This window comes from Moschus berezovskii, chromosome 3 (assembly GCF_049115385.1).
Source record: "Moschus berezovskii isolate FMDL1 chromosome 3, NW_MosBer_1.0, whole genome shotgun sequence".
NCBI lineage: Eukaryota > Metazoa > Chordata > Mammalia > Artiodactyla > Moschidae > Moschus > Moschus berezovskii.
This window is the reverse complement of record NC_142462.1, coordinates 42,546,716-42,552,609: the sequence shown is the minus strand read 5'-3', so window position 1 is coordinate 42,552,609 and position 5,894 is coordinate 42,546,716. Positions and strand designations below refer to the sequence as shown.

General features: G+C 40.4%; 1 pseudogene; it reads right to left on the bottom strand.

The window, feature by feature from the left end:
* Nucleotides 1-3,436: 3,436 nt before the first annotated feature.
* On the bottom strand, nucleotides 3,437-4,526 carry LOC129552054 (cyclin-dependent kinase 2-associated protein 1 pseudogene; annotated as a pseudogene).
* Nucleotides 4,527-5,894: the final 1,368 nt, after the last annotated feature.

Here is a 5,894-nt window from a genome sequence, read left to right as displayed (position 1 = left end):
CCCCATTAAACATATTTATCTTTCAACACACTTGCTGGGAGTGTTGGCTCTGGTGGTATTGCAGAAAGGACCAAATTGCTTCCTGTCTACCAGGCAGCCATCCTAAAGTAACAATTTGTGTCAACATGATCTAGGCAGCTTTAGTGTTTCATTAAATGTAGTGAATTCTTTTGTTTTAAGCGTATCCAAGTCATTAGTTGTTTACAACTGCATTTGTATTCTTCTTTAACTTTTTACATTACAAGTCATACTTCATAGATGTTTAGCATTGGGCAGATCATGACAATCTCTTTTTTGTTCATTTTCTTATTTTTTAATTCTCACTAATAAAATCATAATACACGATTTCCTAGAAGTGCAGTCACGTATTACATGATTAATGAAATAACTTGTCTTGAATAATTCTAAGTTGATTTTTTGTTTATTTATTTATTTTTTAAAATCAAGAATGTGTTATGCAATTTTGAAATAGTGGACTGCTGGCCTGGATAACCACTGCAGTGGTTTTGAAATTCATATTACTGATATTGCAATAATTATAATAGTAGTGATATACAAATAATGGTGATCATGAGTAGAAAGTTCTTTGTACAAAACTTTTCATCTATTTTTCACAGTATTTTGAAGACAATTTTTGGTCTCTTATTTTACACTGCCTGTAAAACACCTGTCACCCAGTTGTTGTTCACTTGATAAGTCACGACAGACTCTTTGAGACCCCATGGATTGTAGCACACTAGGCTTCCCTGTCCTGCACTCTCTTGCCGGGTTTGCTAAAACTCATGTCCATTGAGTTGGTGATGCCATCCAACCATCTCATCCTCTGTCACCCCCTTCTCTTCCTGCCTTCAATCTTTCCCAGCATCAGGGTCTTTTCCAATGAGTCAGCTCTTCGCATCAGAGGCCCAAGTATTAGAGCTTCGGCTTCAACATTAGTCCTTCCAATGAATATTCAGAGTTGATTTCCTTTAGGATTGATTGGCTTAATCTCCTTACTGTCCAAGGGAGTCTCAAGAGTCTTCTCCAACACTATACTTCAAAAGCATCAGTTCTTCGGTGCTCAGTCTTTTTTACTGTCCAACTGTCACATCTGTACATGACTTCTGGAAACCCATAGCTTTGACTATATGGACTTTTGTGGGCAAAGTGACATCTCTGCTTTTTAAGATGTTGTATGCTGTCTAGGTTTGTCATAGCTTTTCTTCCAAGGAGCAAGTGTCTTAATTTCATGGCTGCAGTCACCATGTGCAGTGATTTTGGAGACCAAGAAAATAAAATCTGCCACTGTTTCCATTTTTCCCCCATCTATTTGCCATAAAGTGATGGGACTGTATGCCATGATCTTAGTTTTTGAATGTTGAGTTTTAAGCAGTTTTTTCACTCCTCTTTCACCCTCAACAAGAGGCTCTGTAGTTCCTCTTCACTTTTTGCCATTAGAGTGGTATCATCAGCATATCTGAGGCTATTAATCTTTCTCCTGGTAATTTTGATTTCAACTTGTGATTCATACAGCCCAACATTTCTCACAACGTTCCCTGCATAGAAGTTAAATAAGCAGGGTAATAATATCCAGCCTTGTCATACTTCTTTCCCAATTTGGAACTAGTCTATTGTTTCATGTCCAGTTCTAAATGTTGCTCCTTAACCTGCATACAGTTTTCCCACAAGTCAGGTAAAGTGGTCTGGTATTCCTTTCTCTTTAAAATTTCCCAGTTTGTTGCGATCCACATAATCAAAGGCTTTAGTGTGATCAATGAAGCAGATGTAGATATTTTTCTGGAATTCCCTTGCTTTTTCTCTGATTCAACAGATGTTAGCAGTTGGACTCTGGTTCCTCTGTCTTTTCTAAATCCAGCTTATACATCTGGAAGTTCTAGGTTTGCATACTATTAAAGCCTAGCTTGAAGGTTTTTGAGCATTAGCTTGTTAGAATATGAAATGAGCACAACTGTACATTAGTTTGAACATTCTTTGGCATTGCCTTTGAGATTGGAATGAAAGCTGACCTTTTCCAGTCCTGTGACCACTAACATGTTTTCCAAATTTGCTAGCATATTGAAGTCAGCATTTCACTTTAACAGCATCATCTTTCAGCATTTGAATTAGCTCAACTGGAATTCCATCATCTCCACTAGCTTTGTTCATAGTAATGTTTCCTAAGGCCCTCTTGACTTCACATCCCAGGTTATCTGGCTCTAGATGAGTGACCACAGTATTGTGGTTATCTGGGTCATTAAGACCTTTTTTGTATAGTCTTGCCACCATTTCTTAATGTGTTCTGCTTCTGCTTGGTCCGTTGCGTTTCTGTCCTCTATCATACCCATCCTTGCATGAAATGTTCCCTTGGTATCTCCAGTTTTCTTGAGGAGATCTCTAGTCTTTCCCATTCTATTGTTTCCTTCTATTTCTTTGTTCCCTTAAGAAGGACTTTTTATCTCTCCTTGCTATTCTCTGGAACTCTGCATTCAACTGGGTATATCTTTCCCTTTTTTCCTATGCTTTAGCTTCTCTTCTTTTCTCAGCTATTTGTAAAGCCTCCTCAGACAAACACTTTGCCTTCTTGCATTTCTTTCTCTTTGGGATGTTTTTGGTCACCTCTTTCTGTAAAATGTTATGGACCTCCAGCCATAGTTCTTCAGGCACTCTGTCTACCAGTTCTAATCCCTTGAATTTATTCATCACCTCCACTGTATAATCATAAGGGATTTGATTTGGGTCATACTTGAATGGTCTAGTGCTTTTTCCTATTTTCTTCAATTTAAGCCTCAATTTTGCAATAAAGAGTTTATGATCTGAGCCTCAGTCAGCTCCCAGTCTTGTTTTCACTGACTCTATAGAGCTTCTCCATCTTCAGCTGCAAAGAATATAATCAATCTGATTTTGGTACTGACCATCTGATGATGTCCATGTGCAGAGTCATCTCTTGTGTTGTTGGAGGAGGGTATTTGCTATGACCAGTATGTTCTCTTCACAAAACTTTGTTAGCCTTTTCCCTGCTTTATTTGCAATTCAAGGCCAAATTTGCCTGTTACTCCTGGTATCTCTTGACTTTCTACTTTTGCATTCCAATCCCCTATGAAGAAAAAGACATCTTTTTTTCAGTGTTAGTTTTAGAAGATCTTGTAGGTTTTCATAGAACCCTCATCTTTAGCTTCTTTTTCATTAGTGGTGGAGGTATAGACTTGTATTACTCTGATGTTGCATTGGAAAAAAACTGAGATCACTCTGTCGTTTTTGAGATTGCACCCAAGTACTCTATTTTGGACTCTTGTTGACTACAACTTACTATGATTCTTTTGTTATGTCACACAGTAGGTGTTCATTATGTAATGTTAAATGAATATTATTATTATTTTGTTGTTGTTGTTAATGAAAATAAGCTTTATTACATCAAGTAATAAATACAAAGACGCAAACAGTTCCATTTTCTTCCAGATGTTTGGGTCAACCCTCAGAAAAGGCAGAAGTGAAATCTACATAGTCTTAGGAAAAATTTCAGGGGTCCTTGTTAGGTTTGGTTTGGGAGGTTGCTCTTTCTTCTGTATTTATAACTTGTGCATTTTAGAATGGACTTCAAAGCACTAATAATCATGCAAATATGCTTAAGCAAAAAAGAAGTTACATTAAGCAGAATCTATACCGTATGGCAAACGAGGGGACTGGCTACTAGGTTAAGTGTGCTGTCAAGTCTGTACTACTAAAAAGCTTCAAGTTGTATCAGCTTGTGAAAAGGAACACAGAACAATCTGGGTTAACATAAATGTATTTAAAAGAAAACCAGACATTGGTATCTTAAGAGTCAAAACTAGTTTGCTGTAAGACAGGTAACTTCTCCGTGCATCTTTTGAATCAATGCTTTTAAAAAAAGAAAACAAAACCACAAACACCTGGGAAGTTCCTAACTATTTCAAATGTAACTCCTAATCAATTGCAAAATCTTTCCTCAATCTTAAAGAGACTGTAGATTCAGAGCCTAAGTGAACCATGTGAGGGGCAGGGGGAGGAGAAACTGAACTGGCTAACCAATTTGAAAACAAGTTTTATCTGAACAAGGGAGGTGAACCGTAACTTCTCCTTTGGGAAGAAGCTGGAAAACCTTCCAGGCTCACAGGGCAGCTAGGACCTGGCGTTCCGTTCCGTTTCAGCCAGGCACTCCCACACCAATCCTCTGGCATGGATGATGCCTCGTTTTAGTCTCTCCATTGCACTCTTGCTGCCCGCGTAAGTGGGTCTGATCTCCTTCCCCAGCTCTTCGATGATGGCCAGCAGCTTGGCATATTTGCTCTGGGGCACCTGGCTGTTCCCAGTGCCCTGGGTGTAGCCTAGAGATGGCGGCCCGTAGTCACTTAGCAACTGGCGGTACTGTGAAGACGTCGCCGTGCTGGTGGAGGGTTGGTGGACGCTCCCAGCGGCGTTGAGGGAGGCGGCGGGCATGTGCGCGGTCAAGTTCGGTTTGTAAGACATCCCCCCGAGCGGCGGGGCGCGCCGGGGCGCAGCGGGGCTCGGCCCGCGAGGGCGGCGGCAGCGGCGAGGCGGTCCCGGCGTCCGTGCGCCCGCCGAGCTCCCGCGCACTTTTTGTTGTTGACTGCTCGGGCCGCACTGGCAAATATGGCCGTCCCTCACCCTGACACCCGCTGCAGTATATCACCCATACATCCGGAGGGCGCGCGGGCGCAGGGGCTGCCGCAAACTTTGAGCAGAGCCAGCGGGGCTAAATGAATATTATTTTTATTCAAATTCCTTCAACTTGTTTTTAATGGGTTAGAGTGATATATGGAAAATGCTAAGCAGTTGTAAATAGGAGTGGTCTTTAAATAAGAAAGGAAGGTGAAAGGGAGAGAATTAACATTGAAAAGCCACTGTGGGTTAAGTATCACAGTAGGAACATCCTCTCTTCATCTCATTTAACAAGAGATGTTCATCTTCGCTCTAAGAAAGCTGTTACCCCACTATACGGATAAATCATTTAAGCATGGAAAAGTGATATAGCCAGATAAATGCGTGGATTAAAAATACTATGTCTCCCAATTCTAAAAATATAATTGTTTCTATTATTACTCAAAGTTTGCAGTGATCAGAACTACATTTGCACTAAAAGTTGTAATCTATTTCCATCTACTATTGATTTGATATCAATTTATGTTCACAGTTCTAACAATTTTTTGACATAGAAAAGTTTATTTGAAAGCAGACACCCCTGGCATCTCATCCATTTCCCTCTGTGCTCACTGTTCCTAAGAGCTTCCATTATCTACTCTCTAACTCTTTGCCTGAAGCTTTCTTTGACATCAGAACTCCCTATGGGGTACACAGAGCAGTCAGACAGTAGTAGACAAGTAATGGCCTGTGGAAATAGCTCTCAAACCATGACTGCTAAAAATTAGTAGGTAAAGTGCCCAGTTCCCTCTCCCTTCAATGGACCAGCAACTCTGCAGCATGTTCCACATGATTTCCTAGACCTCCCTAAGTGCCAACAGAGGTCACGGCCACAGAAGTCATCTGCTCTGTAATACAGCCATTCTTAGCTTCATTTCTTTTCTTTCTCATTTCTCCATTTCTGGCCAGTGCTTCTTGGGATCACCTCTGAAATGGGCAGCTGTCATTCAAATGCTTGTCTTGTATTCAGATTCTTGTGGAATACAATCTAAGACACAAAAAATGAATTTTACTATCCCTTCCACAAGTAAAGAGAGACTGAGATTTAGATGAAGTTGATACCCATTAAAGGGACTAAATGATCAAGTTTAACCTGAGTTTTCTCTCACCATGTTCATCTTACTTTCTGTGAAGTGTCTCCAGTTTCTTTTCATGGCCTGACTGGCATAGTGGGTGTGGCTCTCTGTTAACACAGCTTTGTAGTGTTTTCTTCTATTCCTTGTGTGCAAAAGCAGAGA